This window comes from Balaenoptera ricei, chromosome 12 (assembly GCF_028023285.1).
Source record: "Balaenoptera ricei isolate mBalRic1 chromosome 12, mBalRic1.hap2, whole genome shotgun sequence".
NCBI classification, from domain to species: domain Eukaryota; kingdom Metazoa; phylum Chordata; class Mammalia; order Artiodactyla; family Balaenopteridae; genus Balaenoptera; species Balaenoptera ricei.
The window spans coordinates 62514982-62537064 of NC_082650.1; positions in this window are offsets into that span (position 1 = coordinate 62514982).

The window sequence follows — 22083 nt, forward strand, 5'->3', positions numbered from 1 at the left end:
TTAAAAGAAAAATGTATCTAATACAATTCATCATAAAATTTGGAATTTTTAAGCTGTCTGTTTTAGTTAATGAAAAAATAAAAGTCAGCAAGAAGTCAGGGGAAGGAGTTATTGACTTCATTTATGTACATTGCTACTAAGAAAACCGTTTGCAACCTTGAGACTGATTCTATGGAGAACAGCTGAAAGAGTAAATTAGTATGCCATAAGGACTGGTTAAATTTTCAGCCTGACCACAAACATATTTTTAGGTGTGTTAAGTGAGGCATTCATCACACAGTTATGATTTAAAACTTTAAATTGTATATAATTATAGTTGGGTGACAGCTCTAGAATTTCTCTTTGCTTCATCAGTCATGTTAACTGATATTTCAGCTTGGACGCTGATTTCTTAGTGCTCAAAAGACAGCTGTATGAATGTCATAGGTTAAAGGGAGAAAATGCAACATCAGTTTATTAATATTTGGAGCTAATGGGAAAAGAATGATTGATTCTAACCTCCTTCACTAAAACAACCATGCTGGTGCAATAGCCTGCAGAATTACCAAGTAGAGAATTGGCATGGTGTTTGTAGACGCAGTCTCACCATAAAGGTCATGAGCCCAGACCCTGCAGTCTGACACCTCGCATTCCAACGCTAGTGGGATGCTTATTAGTGCCTCAGTTTCCATATGGGTTTATTAGAGATGAAATAGATATTACCAATAAAGCACCTGAAATAACACTTGACACCACAATGTTGTACCACTACAAACCCACCGGAATGACTAAAATGAAACAGTCAGATAATACGGTATGGGGAAAAATGTGAAACACCTGGAACTCAGTTTGCTGGGTGCAAATAATAGAACCTCAATAAATAAATAAGTGAAATATTAGAAAATCTGTTAGCATTCATAACCCAAAAAAGTGAGTTGGCAATATCAGGGCATGTCTAAATTCACCTTAGAATAAATGATTTCATTTCCAGTGTTGGTGTTGATGCCTAATCAGGGCAGTATATCTCACTATTGCTGGGAGACAACTTCCTTCCAAGAAATTGTTATTGTTTAGAATGAGTTTTCTATATTAGGTAAAGAAAATAAAAATTTGGAGCATGGAATATAGCTTTCATATTTCTTTTAATTAATGAGGATATGGGATATGTCAACAGTGAAATGACATAACTTAGGAAAGCAGGAGATATATATGAGCCTTATTCAACATGTCCTCTTCTGCCCTAAAAGCACTTCATTTCTCGTATGACTATTATAACAATAAAGAGAGTAGAAAAAATTTCTCTATATATTTCACCTAATTCAAAAAACTGTTTTAATCTTACCATGTTTCCCCGTGTTGCTTGAATATATATACATACACGTATATATATGTATATACACACATATGTATGCATATATGCATGTGTATGCTGACCTCAGATTTTATTTTCCGTTCTGTATTTTTTACCTAAAATGATATGTTAAAATGTCATTATTTTCAACATTTAAAATTGTTATATGGCACTATTTCATAATTATTTCATAATTTACTTCTCTGTCCTTATTTTTTTAATTTTTAGGGTAGGTTTTTTTTTTTAATGTGACATCTAACCTAAATTTGTTTTTTGTTTGTTGTTGGTTTTTTTTAATTGAAGTATAGTTGATTTACAGTTTCAGGTGTACAACCTAGTGATTCAGTATTTTTATAGATTATATTCCATTGAAAGTTATTACAAAAAATGGCTATATCTCCCTGTGCTGTACAATATATATCCTTGTTGATTATCTATTTTATACATAGTAGTTTATGTCTCTTAATCTCATTCCCTTTTCTTGCCCCTCCCCCTTCCCTCTCCTCATTGGTAACCACCAGTTTGCTCCCTGTACCTGTGAGTCTGTTTCTCTTTTGTGACATACAGTCATTTATTTTATTTTTTAGATTCCACATATAAGTGATAACATAGATAACACACACAATGGAATATCAGCCATAAAAAAGAATAAAATTCCCCCATTTGCAACAACATGGTTGGACCTAGAGAGTATTATGCTTACTGAAATAAGTCACACAGAGAAACATGTATCTTCTATGCTATCACTTATACGTGCAATCTAAACATTAAAAAAAAATGAATATATACAACAAAAATTTTTAAAAATTATGATTTCCTTAGCATTATTAGGTCAAAGGGTAAACACTTTGTTGTGATTCTGGGTAAACAGTGTCATTTTGTTTTCTAAAAAAGTACCAATGTAAGGTTTTTTTCACATTGTGCTTTGCAAATATAACCAAGTTTGGTCACATCCTGGTGATGCTGACATCCTGGTTAGCATGAAATATTATCACTAAAGAAGTTACTTTCACCAACTTATCAGGTAATAAACATCGTATTTCAAATTTAATTATTTTGGTCAACATATGGTTATATATTTTCTTAAATATTTACTTAAAATTGGATTTCCTCTTCTTTTGAATAACCTTTAATGTTCTTTGTCCATTTAACTATTTGAATCCTGTTTGTTGTGTGATTGATATAATAATCTGTATAATGTTGGCATTACTCTTTATCTGTAATCTGTTAGATTCCATTTCATTTTATTTTTTTCATCATAGTCGAAGTTATATATGTTTTCTTCCTTTGGTTAATGTATTTTTTTAATTAATTAATTAATATATATTTTATTTTTGGCTGCGTTGGGTCTTTGCTGCTGCGCACGGGCTTTCTCTAGTTGCAGTGAGCGGGGACTGCTCTTCATTGTGGTGCTCAGGTTTCTCATTGCAGTGGCTTCTCTTGTTGCAGAGCATGGGCTCAAGACGCGTGGGCTTCAGACGCGGGCTCAGTGGTTGTGGCTCTCGGGCTCTAGAGTGCAGGCTCAGTAGTTGTGGTGCACGGGCTTAGTTGCTCCATGGCATGTGGGATCTTCCCAGACCAGGACTCGAACCTGTGTCCCCTGCACTGGCAGGTGGATTCTTAACAACTGCGCCACCAGGGAAGTCCTGGTTAATGCATTTTTGAACCGATGATATAATTTTTTCTAATTCTTCTGCTCACTATTGCCATTTTCTTTACTTTTTTAATATTTTACATTTAATTCTTTCATTACCCTGAAGTTAAATATATCTCTTTAATTGCCATCAAGTTAGCTTTGTAAATGTCATTAGGTGTGATCTAAATAATTTTCCTAAACATTTTAGCTTCATTACATATCACCAAAACAAACAAGCAAACTAAACTAAACTAAACTGAATTAAGCCTTGCCTAGAGATAAGCGTCACCCCTGATTTTGACAAGCACCAAATACACAGTGACAATAAAAGTGAGAGACAAGAATTGTTTGGTGTTAGGTTTGCATTTTTATTTTTACACTTATGATTCATATCAGTATAACCCAGATGCCAACTGGGGTCACGACATTTCTTAAGAATTAAATGCAAATTGAGTTAAACTTCTATCACAAAAATGATGAGGCCAATGTTTCTCTTAATGTGTCAGGACTGCTTGAAGGAGATGTACTTGCACATTAGAGTTCTGTAACTTCTCATCTTTTCCTACCAAGCTTTTGTTCCCATGGAATTCAGTCTTACCTATTTTTTTCCTCCTAGAGCTGCTATTCTTTTTCTGCTTCAGGCATAAATTATATAAGCCACATATATACTCTTTCTCATGATACCCATTTGCCTAGAAATTTTATTTGTGCATTTATCTTGTTATCAGAAAAAAATAAATTAAATTAAGCATTACTGTTTCCAGAAGATCTTAGAGACTCTATCATCAACATTCTCATTTATACCCACATTGTCCAATATCCTCCTATACAATATGGACTAATTTCTTCCTTATTCACAAGCTCTTCCCCCAACTCCAAATTTCTGTTAAATGGCTACATAGAGCCCTAGAATTTAGGTGTTTTGTTTGTTTTATTTTTTTCACTCTGCTATTTCCATGAAGAACATACGCTCAGGTTTTGGTGTTTCCCTCCTGAGAGTTCTATCAAGGCATTTCCTAAGCAAAGGTAATTTCTCTCTAGGAATCTGGAGCCAGCTGTCAAAATATACATTTATTGGGGCTTCCCTGGTGGCACAGTGGTTAAGAATCCGCCTGCCAATGCAGGGGACACAGGTTCGAGCCCTGGTCTGGGAAGATCGCACATGCCATGGAGCAACTAAGCCTGGGCACCACAACTACTGAGCCTGTGCTCTAGAGCTCACGAGCTACAACTACTGAGCCCGCGTGCTAGAGCCCGTGCTCAGCACCAAGAGAAGCCACAACAATGAGAACTCCATGCACCGCAATGAAGAGTAGACCCCGTTCGCCACAACTAAAGAAAACCCGCGCTCAGCAACAAAGACCCAACACAGCCAAAAATAAGTAAATAAAATAAATAAATTAAAAAAATATATATATATATACATTTATTTCTCAATGCATGACAAATGGCATCCTTGTTTGGCCAAAATAGAATGATATTTCCCTCTTTTTCCCATTTGCTTATGTATGATGATGGAATTTAATTGTGTGGGATGAGCCAGGAATTCAACTTTATAAGCTTATTTTTTAATTCTCTAGACTTGACACTCGTTAAGATGAACAAATGGAGAAGCTGCTGGCATTAGGTACCTTTAGGAAAGACCACATGTCATTTTGTACTAAGTAGTTAAAATTTCTGTGGGAAGGTCAAAATCGTGGGCAGGACAGAGGGAAAGAAGACCTAAGTTCTGTTTCTGGGCATCCTACGCCATTTGTAATTTGGGGAAAGTCATTTTGCCTTTCCAGTGTTAGTTTTCTATTTGTAAAATGAAGAAATTTGACTAGCTGTTTTTTTCTAAAGTGATAATTTTGGCCTTTTTAAAAGATCCTACTTTAAAATACATTGATTTTTGCTTCCAAGCTTGTGACCTTTCTGGCTTACCTAAGATAGTATACCCCTCTACATATTCAATAGTTTCTTGGCTATTTTTAAAATAACATTTCATTTTTTAAATTATAGAACAGTTAAGCTGTGTGGGAGAAAAACCCTTCTAACTATAGAATATAAATATCTGCCACAAAGAATCTAATAGTGGAAAACCCATATTTTTCTTAGTTTATTTAGTTCACAGATTAAATTCACACAACTTGGAGAGAACTGGAAAAATACCAAAAAAAAAAAAAATTTGTGGAGTAAAAATTACAGGTAATTCACCACAGAGAGATAACCGTGAAATATTGTTATACAGTTTTAACACGTTTTGTTCTGTTCTGACATTTTTGAGGGGGACTGTTAACACAGTCTTCTAGTTGTTTACAATTAGAGAAAATGTGAAGTTTAATACTTAAATTTAATGGTCTGTCAGTATCCATAAGTATTTTCAGTGTTGAATGACATGGCTCAAAGTCCTTATTTTCAGGTTTTTTAGGCAACTAGTTAAGCACTTCATGTTTAAGAGAAAGTGTTCTTTCTTTCTCAAGGAACTTTTTCAATTTTTTTCTATACAGCTAATGAGCATGTTGAAAATATACCAGTGCTCATGACTGATAATGCCGAGTACTTGTAGGCGGGTAGTTCTGGCTGAGATGATGAAGTGAGGAGTAGACAGCTGTGGTTGGTGGGTAGCATTTGGGGTTTAAAGTCAAATACCTAAGTTCCCTGAAGATAGTACAGCACATTTCACTGGGTTAGCTTTAGAAAAACATGAGATCCTTACAAAGAACAGTGTGTTGTAAATAATGCCAGGAACCAGTACCAGTGGATTGCTGTGATGACTTTTCATGAAACACTTTGTTCTATAGGTCCTGGGTCATCGTGTTCCCTTTGGGGGCTTTGTGGTTCATGTGTTTGAAGCTGTAAGGATGGAGGAGCAAGTGGATTCTTTTCTTCACTGGAATTATCATAAACAAAAACACCAAGTACATTCTCCTGATTTCCCAGATGAGTGATATACGCTGGGGGCAATGGGACTCCAGTGTTACAAAGAATGAGACACATAGGGAGATAGATGGCTGCTGGCAGACACAGGGGGCGTGGAGACTGCCTCATTTCAGGAACTGTGAAAATCCAAAATCCCTTTCAAGTCTTTGCTGAGTTCTGTGGCATAGAATGGGGGTGGGAAGGGGTAAAGGGACTTTCATTCGTTTTTTTTTTTTTTAATTTTTATTTTATATTGGAGCATAGTTGATTAACAATGTTGTGTTAGTTTCAGGTGTACAGCAAAGTGATTCAGTTATACGTATACATGTATCTGTTCTTTTTCAAATTCTTTAAGTCCCTTTTGACTAATTCCTGCTTCGGGACAAAGTCCTTTATCTTTGCCCTGGTGTTGATCCAAATGTGGAAACAGCTTCTACATTGGGATCAGAACACTCCAAAGCACCACAGATAGAAGGAAATTATATGAAGCAGCTTTTTTACTAAAGCTTTACTAAAGGGTCAGCTTGCTCACCTCACAATAACTTAAAATCACACAGTTTATTTCCCACTTAGAGACCACTGTAGCTGTTCCTATCCAGGTAGCACCCGGGCTGACTGCCAACTTCCTTGCTCTTCTGTTGACCTTCCCATCACTTCTCCTTATGACCTTCTCACTATTATGTAGAGCAACACTGATCTCTAGTTCCTGGCCCAAACTTGCAAATCTACAGTGATAAAAGTGCACGGAGTACAAATTAACAATATCCCTGCTCCTTTGGAGGCACTTGTATTTATATATAATAGTTATTTTTCTGTGAGGTCTGTGTAGCATTTTCTATCTGTAAATATTTTTGTAATATTGTTCATTGGCTTATACAAAGCTGAGATGTAAATGACTATTGGGATTACCTTGTAAGCATACGTGCATCCAGACTTTCTGTGAAAGTGACAGTTAGCGTGAGATTCTTCTCTGGCTGTGCCTTGAAGGGTGTTTGGAGGTTGTTGTTTGAACTCTCTTCACATTCTTCTGGGATTTCTTAGCCATTTTTTTCCTGAGTGCCAAGTCAACACTCTGGATATTTTTTCTTGTCAACTTGTATAGGGACACTACTTGTAAATGCCATGCTATAGGTTTTTTTTCTTATAGAACTGTTGATGTAACTCTAATGAAATTCATTCCCTGTGTTGTTGACTTTTATTTTATAAAGTACATTTTAGCGTTAGAACAGCTAAGCCATTAACATTTGCAAAACATCTGTTGTAGCATTTGTGATTAAATTTTGAATTTTTTAATCATCCTTATATATCATAGTTCTTGCCAATCTATATCTTGCTCACCTATTTCCATATCTGTGGCATCACTGCAAATCATGATGCTCTTTGAGCTGAATAAAGACTCTAATCTTAGCAATATCCTTGAATATATTTAAAGGATCTTTTAAAATGTCAGCTGAGAGCTCAAAGATGTAGAGAGCTGGAAAGGACATTGCTCCCACCCTTATAACCAGAAAAATGATGGACTAACTGCAAATTAAAGAATTTTCAGAGCAAACAACTACCTCCAAAAAAATGGTGAGAGAGGGAAAAATGGGACCCTGGAATTTGATTCCTTGGGCACATGCTGCCAAAAAACCATACTGACCAGTAAGAACATGGAGCTAACATTCTTTTGAAGACATTGTTAGAAGCCACATATGGGCTAGTGTGAGTGTGAAGACTTTGTGGGCCACAGGCTTAGGTAGCTTATATCCCTTTGTAGGCTTTTTCTCCATGACAGCCATCAAATGCTCACACAGAAGATCATAAAGAATCCTGAGAACAGTTCCCTGTGGTTCTGACTGGATGAGGGGAATAGCAGTCACTGACAAAAGGCCGCCAGATCCATGTTTTCTATTTCACCTATGGAACAAAAGCGTTGATATGCACAGGGAAGAACAGCAAAAAACTGTTGCATTGGAGCACTGGATTTTTGCAGAATGGAGAAGAAAAATGAGGAGGGGAATAAAAAAGAACTCCACCTCTGGGAAAAGGGCAAGAGTACGTGCTAGACCCTTACAGCTGGAGAAGGAGCTGGAATAATGGTGAAAGCAAAACATCTAGGCACAGCTTGACAGTTACTGCCTAAGAATGAGGTTTAAGCGGAACATCAGAGAAGCCCTCCCCTCCCACACCACCACCCTCCAGGCTAACAAGCATCGATGAGCCCTGGTGGTTCAGTGGTTGAGACTCTGTGTTTCCGCTGCAGGGGCCGCGGTTTCAATCCCTGGTCGGGGAACTAAGATCCCACATGCGGCGGGGCACAGACAAAAAAAAAAAAAACTCAAAGAACCAAAAAAACAAAAAGAGTGAAATACATCTGAGGCAGATTCTCTCTTGAGAAGATGGCAAAGGCGGACCCAAAGCAAGTGGGAGCGAACACTAAGGAAAACCCTCTAACAACTAGTTCACACTCTAAACACAAAATATGGGCAGAGGAATTTGAAGCCTCTGGTGCACTGTTGGTAACTGTAGCAACAACAAACTTCAAACACAGCTCCTTTCCTAACCAGATTAACAAAACCCTTCACTGAAGGCCTAGCAGAAGAGAAAGTTTACTTATCTTCAAGCATAAAATACATTATCTCAGTATCAACAGGCCTGAATCAGATATGATATAGATGTGGTAATTGCCAGAAAAGAAATTTAATTATTTACATACTTTAAGTTATAATGCAGAGGTTCTTGAAAATATCAACAAAGTTGATCAACTTTTAGCAAGACTGACCAAGAAACATAAAGAGAAAACACATTTTAATAGTATCAGGAATGAAAGATAAGGCATTACTACAAAACTACAGTTAAATGGATAGTAAGGGATTATTAAAAACATCTTTGTGTCTATACATTCAACAACTAAGACAAATAGACTAATTCCCTGAAAGACACAAACCAAAACTCACTCAAGAAGAAATAGAAAACCTGAATAGTTATATATCTATAAAAGAATTAAACCATAGTTAAAACTTTCCAAACAATAAAATTACAGGCCTAGATGTTTTCACTGGCCAGTTCTATCAATATAAAGAAAGAAAATAATACCAATTCTACACAATCTCTTCCAGAAAATAGAAGATGGAATACTTCCATACTCATTTTATGAGGCCAACATTACACTAATACCAAAACTTGGAAAAGACATTACACAAAAATAAAACTACAGACCAATATCCCTCATGAAACTAGATATAAATATTCTTAATAAATACATGTAAATCAAATCCTGCAATATCTACGAAAGAAGAACAGTATATAGCAATCTAATGGAATTTATTCAGAGAATGAAAGACTGCTTCAGAAATTTGAAAAACCAATGTAATTCACCATATTACAGACTGAATAAGAAAAAAACATGATCATATCAATAGATGCAGAAAAAATATTCAATAAAATTCAATTTCCCTTTGTGATTAAAAAAACTCTCAGCACACTAGTAATAAGGAAATTTCCTTTACCTAATAAGGGGCATCTGCAGAAAACTTACAGCAAACATCACACTCAGTGTTGACAGTGTAAATGCTTTTCTCTTAAGGTGTAAACAAGGCAAAGATGTTGTCTCTGACCAGTTCTATTTAATAATGTACTGGAAGTCTTAGCCAGTGAAATAAGAATAAGAGATAAAAGGCATATTGATTGGATAGGTGAAAATAAAATGATCTATATTTGCAGACAACAGGATTGTCTGCCTAGAAAATCCCATGGACTCTACAAAAGAAGTCCTAGAGTAGATAAGTGAGTTTAGCAGGTTTGTAGACTAAATGGTCAATATTCAAAAGTCAATCATTCTTGTATACCAGCAATGAACGATTGGAATTTGAAATGTTAAAATACCATTTACAATTGCTCAAAAGACAAAATAGATATAAATTAAACAAAAAAAGTGCAGGTTCTGAGTGCTAAAGTCTACAAAACTCTGATAAAAGAAATCAAAGAATATCTAAGTTAAAAAATACACCATGTCTATTGATTAGAAGACTCAATATTGTTAGGAGGTCAATTATCCCCAGTAAATTTAATGCCATTTCAAAGCCTGAGCAAAATAATCAGTTAAAGCTGATTCTATAACATATGAAAAAGCAAAGGAACTAGGACAGTCAAACCAATTTTTAAAAAGAAAGATAAATTTAGAAGACTTACTATCTGATTTCAAGACTTACTATAAAGCTACAGTGATAATAGCTTTAGTATAGTATAGTGATAGTGAAAGAGTATAGCAATAGTGAAAGGAAAGATAAATTTAGAAGACTTACTATCTGATTTCAAGACTTACTATAAAGCTACAGTGATAACAGCTTTAGTATAGTATAGTGGTAGTGAAATAGTATAGTAATAGTGAAAGGAGAGATCAATGAAACTTATTAGCAAGCACATAAATAGACCCACACAAATATAGACCACTATATTAGTCAACTCATTTTGAAAAAGATGCAAAGGCAAATCAATGGAGAAAGGATAATCTTTTCAAATAATGGTGTTGGAACATTTGGACAATTATATACAAACAAAACAAAACACAACCTCAACACACACCTCAAGCCATATACAACACTAACTAAAAATAGATTATAGTTCTAAATATAAAAGCAAAGCTATAAAACTTCTAGAAGAATACAGAGGAGAAAATTTGAGTCAATTTGAGTTTGACAATGAGTTTTTAGGTATGACACCAGAAGCATGATCCATAACAGAAAAATTGATAAGTATTATATTTTATTAAAACTAAATTTTTATTCTGTAAAAGACAATGTTAAGAAAATGAAAGGGCAAACCACAGACTGAGAGAAAATATTTGCATATCATATATACAATAGAGAAGTTGTTTTCAGAATATAAAGAACTTAAAATTCAACAAGAAAAAAAGTAGGCAATCAGTCTGAACAGATACTTCATCAAAGAAAGTATACAAGTGGCAAATGAACATATAGAAAATGCTCCATCAGCATGATATAGTAGGGAAGTGCAAATTTAAAACTGCAATGTGATACCACTTCTTAGAATGGCTATTATCAAAAAGACAAGAAGTAACAAATGTTGGAGAGGATATGGAGGAAAGGGGACCCTTATATACTACTGGCAAGAATGTAAATTGATGAAACCACTATGGAAAACATTATGGGATTCCTCAAAAAATTAAGACTAGAACTACCATATGACCCAGCTATTTCAATTCTGGGCCAAAGAACATGAAAACACTAGTTTGAAAAGATATGTGCACCACTATGTTCCTCATGGCATTATTCACAATAGTCAAGATATGGAAATAACCTAAGTGTCCATTGATGGATGAATAGATAAAGAAATTGTGATATATGTATATATATATATTATATATATAATATATATACACACACACACACATATATATACAATGGAATACTATTTAGCCACAAAAAATAATGAAATCCTGTCATTTGTTTTCATGGACCTTGAGGGTATTATGCGAAATGAAGTAAGTCAGTTGGATAAAGACAAAAACCATATGATTTCACTCATATATGGAATATATATATAAAAAAAAAGAACAAACAAAATAAAACAAAAACAAACTCATAGATACAGAGACCAGATTAGTGGTTACCAGAGGGGAAGGGGTTTGGAGGATGAATGAAATGGGTGAATGGGGTCAACTGTATAGTGGTGGATAACTACACTTGTGCTGGTGATCACTTAGCAGTGTATCCAGATGGTAAATTATAATGCTTGAACACCTGAAACTTAAATACTAGAGTTTAAAAAAACCATCATAGGACCTAGTGGTCTCACACATAGGTATTTACCCAAGAAAACTAAGCACTTATGTTCACACAAAGACCTGTATGTGAATATTTGCAATCTCTGAAAACTGTAAACAATTCAGATATCTTTCAACAGGTCAATGCATAAACAAAACTGTGTTCAGTCCATATGATGAAATATTACTCAGCAATAAAAAAAGGAATGAAACATTGATTCATGCAGCAGCATGAATAAATATTAAATGCACTGTTCTGAATGAAGGAAACCAGACTCAAAAGGCTACATAGTATATGATCTTATTTATTTGACATTCTAGTGAAACCATAGGAATAAAACATGGATCAGTTGTTGCCAGAGATTGGGAGAATTGGAGTAAGAGTTGACTACAAAGGGTTACATAAGAGAATTATTAGGGTGATTAAATTGTTCTATATGGTACTGAGATAGTGGTTACATGATTCCATTCATTTGTCAAAACCCATAGAACTATAAACTACAAAGTGACTTTTATTATGTGTAAATAAAAAATTAAAAAAAATTTGGGGGAATCCCAGGATGGAATGCAGATGAGGACAAATAAATCCTAAATCTATTACGAATGCATGGCACAACCTCACTGAAGGCAGTGGGGAAGATAAGAAGTGAGCTAAAATTTTTTTGTTTCATCTAAATACTATAAGGCTAAAAGTGTAAACTCTCCAAAAAAACTGTACTTTGGTAAGTTTGTTTCTCACAAGGGTATGGTTTCACTATCCTTAAATTACTTTTCATGTAAACTAGGATTGAACAAATAAATAAATATTCTGTAGATACAGAGAGTGAGGTTTCTCACTGCCATAGGAAGAAGTTACAAATCAGCAAGTTAGGGGAAGGCTAGAATGAGTCCCTGTGGTGACAGATTAGAGTGGGTGATATCATTATGAACTAATGCTTAGCTTCATATACATTTAGAAAGATATATATAGAAATGAATAACAGGGTTGCTAAACTGAGCAATTAGAAATACAGAACATCCAGTTAAATGTGGATTTCAGATAAGCGAGAAATATTTTTAGTGTAAGTGTGCCCCATGCAATATCTGGGACATAGTTATACTAAAAAAGTCAGTGTTTATCTAAAATTTAAATTTAACTGGGTATGTAGTATTTTATTTAGATATATGGTACATGAATGAAGATACGTACTTAAATTTCCCAGTTCTGTTCTCTGAAAGGGCCTGGAAGCATGAAATCTCAGTAGCCAGAAGCACAACAAACCCCCAGATTTTGGTTTCTAAATATTGTTCTCCGATATAATGAACAAGGGCTTCTTGAAGGAATAGCTGATTACATATTTGGGGTAGGGAAATAAAGATGAGAATGGGGTGTTTTATAGTTCTAGAAGGTTAGGAAGTGTTTAAAACAAAACAAAACAAAACAAAATGAAGAAGACAAAAATGATGAAGGCATGTTAAAATAAATTGGAGCCATCCTAAAAGAACTCCTGACAGCCCAAACTGTATAATTTGAGCAGTAAAATAAATAATGGTAGTATTGGATTATAAGTCGAAAAATAAAATAGGGCTTCCCTGGTGGCGCAGTGGTTGAGAATCTGCCTGCCAATGCAGGGGACACGGTTTCGAGCCCTGGTCTGGGAAGATCCCACATGTCGCGGAGCAACTGGGCCCGTGAGCCACAACTACTGAGCCTGCGCGTCTGGAGCCTGTGCTCCGCAGCAAGAGAGGCCGTGATAGTGAGAGGCCTGCGCATCGCGATGAAGAGTGGCCCCTGCTCGCCACAACTAGAGAAAGCCCTCGCACAGAAACGAAGACCCAACACAGCCAAAAATAAAAATAAGTAAATAAATAAATTTATTTTAAAAATAAATAAATAAATAAAATAAAATAAAATAAATATCCTTGAGTGCATACTGTTATAAATTAATGATTGAAGAAAGAAAGGAAGGAAGGAAGGAAGAAGGAAAGAAACAACAAACATTCCTTACAGAAGAACTTCAGTTAATAGCTATAGAGGGAATTAAGGAAAAAATTGATTATTTGTACACCACAGTAGTAATGGTGGATGAAACACTGATGAATGCTAAAATTAGTGGACAAGATAATTAAGGATTCACAGAATATTTGCAGAGCCCCGAGCAAAATATTTATTGATTACTACAGTGTTTTTAGCACATGTCCACAAATTATTTGATAGTTGACTTAGTCTATAATGGCTGCTCTACAGAATACAATAGACTGGGTAGCTTATAAACAACAGAAATTTATGGCTCACAGTTCTGGATGCTGAGAATTCCAAGGCACTGGCAGAGAGATCCCATGTCTGGTGAGAGCCCACTTCCTGGTTCATAGAGGACTGCTTTCTTGCTGAGTTGTGACTTGGCAGAAGGGAGCTCTCTGAGGTCTCTAAAAGATCACTAATCCTATTGATGAGGGCATCACCCTCATAACCTCCCAAAGGCCCCACCTCCTAATATCTTCACGTTGGGGTTTAGGTTTTAACATATGAATTTTAGGAGAACACAAATATTCAGTCTATAGCAATAGTCCTCCCTCCAAAATGTGGAACTTAGTTTCCACTCCTCTTAAGGGGGCCAGACTTAGTGATTTGTTTGTAATAAATAGAGTTTAGAAGGGTAAATGATACTTTTTACATTGGAGAAAACTGGCAGACAACACCTTAACCACTGGTCAAAGTTAACAGCATCAATAATAAGTCAAGCTGATATCATATACACCAGTACGATGCCATGAGAAGGGAATGTCACCTCTTTGGTACTCTTCCAAAATTTCATAACCTCAGTATAATCATTAAACAATATAAGAAAAACTAAATTAAGGGACATTCTACAAAATGGCTGGTACTCTTCAGAAGTGTCAAGTTCATGAAGAAAAGTAAACAACAAGTAACTATCAATCACAGATTGGAGAAGATCAAGGAGAAATGACCATGTGATATCCCAGGTTGGATCCTGGAACAGAAAAAGGACATTGGTGCCAAAACTGGGGGTATCTGAATTGGTGCCAAAACTGGGGGTATCTGAACAAAGTCTATAGTTTAGTTTAGGGTTGGCAAACTGCGAACTATGGGCCAAATCTAGCCCATCAGCAGTTTTTGTAAAATTTCGGTAGAAGGAATCTGTGCCCATTGTGTTACCTATTGTCTAGGGCTGCTTTCACCCTACAGTGGCAGAATTGAATAACTGTGATAGGGCCATCTCACTCACAAAGCCTAAAATATTTACTATCTGACCCTTTACAGAAAAAGTCTACAGACCTTTAGTATATGGGAACATCTGTGTACTATTTTTCTTTGTACACAGTCTTCTGTAGGTCTAAAATAACTTCAATATAATTTTTTTTTTAAGTCACTATTTAGATCATCAATCTTTTTTAAGCTTCCGTTGTTTGAGAGGTTACTATTTGCCAGTCACTTTGCTAAATGTTTTTCATATACTACCCTAATCAATCCTCTCAGCAGCCCTTTATAGCTTCTCCTATTGTTATTCATCCTTCTTTTACACCTAAGGAAAACCAAAGTTAATTAAGTCAAGTGACTTGCTGAAAGGCACAAAGTTCACATGGTTAAAAATGCAAAACTAGAGTTTAAACCAAAGTCTTCCTGAGACCAAAGTCTATATTATCCTATTCTGTCATCCGTATGCATGGGTCAACTGTAGATATCCAGTGTCACCTTCATCTAAAGTTCAGAATTCATTTTGTCAGTGTACTGAGCACCTACCATGCCCAGCACAATTTTCTGAGATCCATGGAATGACAATTCTTTTACCCACAGCACCTCCTGAACTCACCTTTGCTCCCTCGGCGCTCTGATTAGATTTATAATTATGTACATAGCCCTCCCTCTGGCTAGTTTCGTCTCTTACCTTTCTAGTTACAATGTCTCAAATAATAAAATGCATACCAAAGAATAAATCTCCATCACCTTTCCCTTACTCTTTTCACATAGTTTTCTATTCTGTAGTGGCCTCTGTGTCCTTTGTTGTTGTCCTCGATGATTTTTTACTTTTCTGTAATCAGTAAACAGACATATCCAGTCTTCACTTGAAACTCATTTTTAGTCCAATTTTCCTGTAAGTTCTTGAAATGACAGGTTAACTTTTTTCAGCCTATTAAAAATGTCTAAAGCACCATTTACCTGAGTCTGTTGGCTGTTTGCATTCCCAATAGATGGCGCTTTATTATACTTCTTATTTCTAATTATTAAACACTAAACACCAGTTATAAACACATCCTTCGAAAACTAACCTTGGAAAAATAAATCTATTAAATATTTACTATAATGAAGAGCATTTCTGGGTACTACAGTTTCCATTGGTTAAAAAAGGAAAGGAAAACAAACAATCTCTTTGGTCTCTGTGGATACTTTACAGTTGGGCAATGGGGCACTTTCCCTCTGGAGGTCTGTAATTCATTTTAGTGAAAGTCTACCTCTGGTTGACAGGATATTTTCAATGTGCAGATAAATGACTGACAAAACATTAAGCCCCATTGAACATAGTTAAGTATTCTTGCTATCTGAGTCCTGGTTTGACATAAGCAGAGAATGATTTTATTTGAGCCACACTTAGAATTCATGACAGGTTCACTTTCAAACACCACCACTCTGATGGCATTGCTGTCTTTACACAATGCTTCAATTCCGTTTTTAGAGGATACAATACCTGTCTGGGTTTGACAACTAAAGCTAAAGTTTTAATAACTCCAAAGGTGTGCCATCGCTGGAAAAGAACTGATGAAAGGCTTAAAAAAATTATTTGAAAGGTGCATTATTACTTTCATATCAAAACACATTTAAATAAAAAGCAGACAATTTCATTATGTCAGGAAGCACATTTTCAACTATACATTTCTATAGCAACATCTCTATATATAACAACACTTCACTGTTTAATTTGAGATATAGACTACACGAGGAACATGTTTCATTGGCTTATTCTGTAGGCAATTCCTAAACTTTCTTAGGAGTGACATCAACATACAGACACTGATAAAGAAACGCAACCTGACAGTTTGTTGGGTGGAGGAGAAAGAATTGTGATTCAAAAATAGTAATGTTCTGATTTACTACTAAGGAATAAATCTGTTATTTAAAGTCCTCCTCAAGGATGTTCACTCATAAATGATTTCTCCAGATCACTTGGGCTACTTGGCTGTCAGCATCTCTCTAATCCTCAAAATCCACCTTCCACTCTTGAAGATCACAATGTCTTTATGAACATTTTTGTGACTTCCTAGAGGGCATATGCTTTCTTTTTGTTCTCTAGTTCTGGTTGCTGCTTTTGTTCTTTTTAAAAGTTGTTTTTCCATTTTTGTTGTGTGGTCCCTGGTTCACACCATGTTGATCTAAATGTGAAACTCAATACCTTTTCTTAAATTTTGCCAAACAAACCACTCACACAAAGGCATTTGAGTAGATGGATTTGGCAAAGGTTTGAAAAGATGAAGGAACATGGCAGCAATACAATTACAAAATCAAAGTAAGATATTCCTAGTTTTAAAAGTCTCTTGGCTATTTCAGTAATGAGGCACCATCTATCTGTCACATTACTTCACCTTCTCTTTTCCTCCATCATTCTTTTCCACTGTTCCAATTTCCCTGCCTTCTTCTTGACCACTCCTTACCCCAGACCCACTTTAGCTCTCTCATCTACAGCCTCATTCCAGCTGAACCTCAGGTCCCACCTTCTCCCTAAATGGTTCCTTAAGTTCTGTTTTTAAACAAAGGCACATCCCTTATTAGGAAGAATTTTAGTAATAGCTCTTCAGACACTTACCCCATCATACTTAGATATCAGAAGAGTTTCATCTAATGTCAGTGTGATCATCAATGTTTTTGGCTTGATAGTCATAAAGTCATTGGCAGCTTGGCTCAAATTCTAGATTGTCTAGTTATTACCAGTGCCATTTCTGATCTGTTTTAAATGGAAACATAACCTTCCTCATAGTATGATTTTGCAAATTAACAAGTAAGTGCTCGATACACGCCAAGTTCCTTTCCATCCTTCCTCTAAACATTTCATGGGTTTGAAATCTGATGAGCAGAAAGTTATTTCCTCTCAGCCTATACCAGCTTCTGATGGCTTCTACAATGCTGATCACAGTTTTCCTGTGTACACTGTCATACCTGGCAGGGGCAAGGTTTCTACTTATTCTTCCCATTCCCAAACTTTATTTTGCCACTCTTTCTTGCATTTGGCTGGGATTGAATACCTTACCTGCCTTATATGGAATTACTTATCGGTTGTTGTTTCTTTCTTAGCACTACCATACTATCAGATTTTGTAGGCAACCGAGGAGTTGGGCTATATTGCTGGGATGGCAGGTGGTGTGTCATTGGCTGATGCTAGGATAGGCCAGGCAAGCCTTAAGTTGCCCCTGTGGACATTGAAGAATGTAGCTTCCTGACTGCTCTGGCTGTTGCTGTTCTGCCTCACCTTATGCTTTCTTGAGTTCACTCCTTCCCTGTTCCCAGCTTGTATGTCTACAGTAGTCTTTCCTGTCATAGTTTTGCTAACTGTAATCACTAATTAAATGTTGTCATGAGTATCCTTTTTATTCACTCTTTTACCTGTATCTCATGATGTCATAAAGTCCTGTAACAAAATAATACAGTAAAATTAGGATGTGTATGAGTACAATCTCAAAATCTATTAAAGCTCTAGGAATTTGCTGGCAGGTATTTACTGTACATGTAGAGTAATTAAACAGAAGATATTAGCACTGTGGAAACCACATAGCTGGAGTAAGAAAAAGATGAAGTCCGAAGTTATAGGCTGTCACTTTGGTTTTTAGAGGCTTGTATTGGGAGGGGAAAGCTTTAGTGAATGGAAAAGGTTACTGTTCAATTAGCTTATAGATTTAGCAGATTTAGGGAAATTTAATTTCCCAGATTTTAATACAATTTAAATAGTTGATTGATGAATACCTTTAGCTATGTCACACTAAAATCTCAAACCTATTATATCCAATTTTCTTAAGAAAATTAAATACAGAATAAGACAAATCTATAATTCAAATGAAAGGGACTTCATAAACTCTTAAATACGTCTATGAACCTAAAAGTCTATATATATGGATCTAATAAATTATGTTTTCCTTGGCTTTAAATATTGTTTGAAACAAAAATTATACATGCTTTACATTAATATAAGCATAAGCAACTCAAACCGTCTTAAAATATTTTTTGAAAGTAAGTCTAATACTATAACAGTCAAAATTGAATTTAGAAACTACAACTACTCTATTTTACACAGAAACCTATTGAATATAAGGAAAATCCTCGAAAGAGCTGAGAAGCAGGGCATAGCTAGAATTACTGAGTTTGAAAACAAACCACAAAATCTGCTGTGCAAGGACCAGAAAGTTCCTATGTCCACAGGCACTTCAGCTGCTCCAACTTTGTCTCAACATCCATGAAACTGATGACTAGACTCTGAATGTCAAGGTCAGCTGCCACATCTCCTTTCTGCCCTTCTGTTTCCACAATACCACTTGTCAGGTGGATACAGTGGCAGAGGGTGTCCTCTGCTTTTCTTCTACCTTACAAGTCTCCTGAGATTGTATCTTACTGGCAGAAATTATTTCATATACAGAGTCTTAGCTGCCAGGAAGTGTGAGTGCTGTGATTTTTATTTCCTGGCTCTTGGGAGGCACATGGAAAGGGAGACCCAAAAGCTAAAGGGGTGAGAATTCAAACTTGTAAACAAACCTAGACTGAAAGTATCTTTTTATTGCCCGATGCGGAGAAATAATTTCACCAGTAGTGGAACTAAATTTCTGTTATAATGAAATATTTTACAACGTGGTTTTGCTGAATATTGTTCCTTCTATGTGTGCTGAGATAGGTATTCTCTTTAGGAAAGTCAGATTTAACTCTTGAAAATTACTCTTTTCCTATTGAGATAATAGACTTCTTGAAAATTCTCTTCATCTTGTTATAATCGTGATGTACATGTTATCCTGGCAAGTTGAGACTGGATTTTACAGTCATGGTAGTATCAGATATTGGCGTAAGTAATAATTGCCCTTTTAGCAATTGGATTTGATGTTCTGCTAAGATTACTGATCACTTTTAGGTTTATGTTTTTTGTTTTTTACCATTTATTTATTTATTTACACCTCTACTGGGCTCTAAGCACCTTCAGGACAAAACTGTCATTCTGTATTTTTACAGCATCCAGCAGAAGTGCTGTGTATGTTGCAGATCACTGCTTTTCAAATCTTTTAAAAAACTTACTCCATTTTTCCTCAACATTTTATTCTTTCCTTGAATGCTATTTAAAATTTCAAAATAAACCGACTGTATCACTGAACTCTGATAAAAATAGTAATTTCAGAAGAGAAACGGTTTGATCTTAAAGGCTATGAATCTCTTTTTTTATATAATTTTATTGGAGTACAGTTGATTTTTAAAAAGTGTTTATTTTATTGAAGTACAGTTGATTTACAATGTTGTGTTACTTTCTGATGTACAACAAAGTGATTCAGTTATATATATATATATATATATATATATATATATTATTTTCCACATTCTTTTCCATTATGGTTTATTACAGTTTATTGAATATAGTTGCCTTGCTATACAGTAGGACCTTGTTGTTTATCCATTCTATATATAATAGTTTGCATCTGCTAGTCCCAAATTCCCAATCCATCCCTCTCCCACATCCCCTCTCCATCCCTCTCCCACATCCCCTCTCCCTTGGCAACCACAAGTCTGTTCTCTATGTCTGTGAGTCTGTTTCTGTTTCCTAGATAAGTTCATTTGTGTCATATTTTAGATCCCACATATAAGCGATATATGATATTCATCTTTCTCTGATGTACTTTGCGTAGTATGATAATTTCTAGGTCCGTCCATATAGCTGCAAATGGCATTATTTCATTCTTTTTTTTATAGCTGGGTAATATTCCATTGTACATATATACCACATCTTCTTTATCCATTCATCGGCTGATGGACACTTAGGTTGCTTCCATGTCTTGGCAATTGTAAACAGTGCTGCTATGAACATTGGGGTGCATGTATCTTTTCGAATTAGAGTTTTGTCTGGATATATGCCAAGATTATTGGGATTGCTGGATCATATGGCAATTCTATTTTTAGTTTTTTAAGGAACCTCCATACTGTTTCCACAGTGGCTGAACCAATTTATATTCCCACCAAGAGTGTAGGAAGGTTCCCTTTTCTCCACACCCTCTCCAACATTTGTTATTTGTAGACTTTTTAATGACGGCCATTCTGACCAGTGTGAGGTGGTACCTCATTGTAGTTTTGATTTGCATTTCTCTGATAGTTAGCAATGTTGAGCATCTTTTCATGTGCCTACTGGCCATCTGTATGTCTTTCTTTGGAGAAATGTCTATTTAGGTCTTCTGCCCATTTTTTGATTGGGTTGTTTGTTTTTTTTGTTGAGTTGTATGAGTTGTTTGTATATTTTGGAAATTAATCCCTTGTCAGTCGCATTGTTTGCAAGTATTTCCTCCCAGTCCATAGGTTGTCTTTTTGTTTTGTTTATGGTTTCCTTTGCTGTGCAGAAGCTTGTAAGTTTGGTTAGGTCCCATTTGTTTATTTTTGCTTTTATTCTATTGCCTTGGGAGATTGACCCGAGAAAACACTGGTACAATTTATGTCAGAGAATGTTTTGCCTATGTTCTCTTCTAGGAGTTGTATGGTGTCATGTCTTATCTTAAAGTCTTTAAGCCATTCTGTGGCTTGTAGATGCATCACTTCAATCTTCCATCTTCACATGGCATTCTCTGTGTGTTTCTTAACATCATCTTCCCTCTGTGTGTGTCTCTGTGTCCTTTCCCCTTTTTTAATAAGTACACTCATTATATTAGATTAGGGCCCACTCTTATGACCTCATTTTAAATTGATTACTGCTGTAAAGACCCTATTTTCAAATAAGGTCACATTCTGAGACACGAGGGGTTAGGACCTGAACCTATCTTTTAAGGGAGCCAATTCAATTTATAACAATATCTATCTGTATTTCTATTAGGCTAAACATGATTTCATACTTACATATCCAACTCTAATTCACTACCATGTGGATAATGATAACCTCCTCTTGCTAGTCTGTCACCTCTCAATCCAACAATGAGAAAGCTGACTTCCCCTTTCCACCACCCATTTACGTAACTTCAATTCCAATATGCAAATATGGTGATTTCAGAATTGTTACCCCTCACCCCCATGAGAAACAACTTTATCAACTAGAGTACAGTGCTTGGCTCTTCCTTTTCTTATAAGGACACCAGTCATATTGCATTAGAGACCCACTCTGATAGCTTCTTTTAACTTAATCATCTCTTTAAAGACCTTATCTCCAAATACAGTTAAATTCTGAGGTAATAGGGGTCGAGATTTCAAATATGGATTCTGGGGGAATCACAATTCTGCTCAAGCACTCCTTCAAC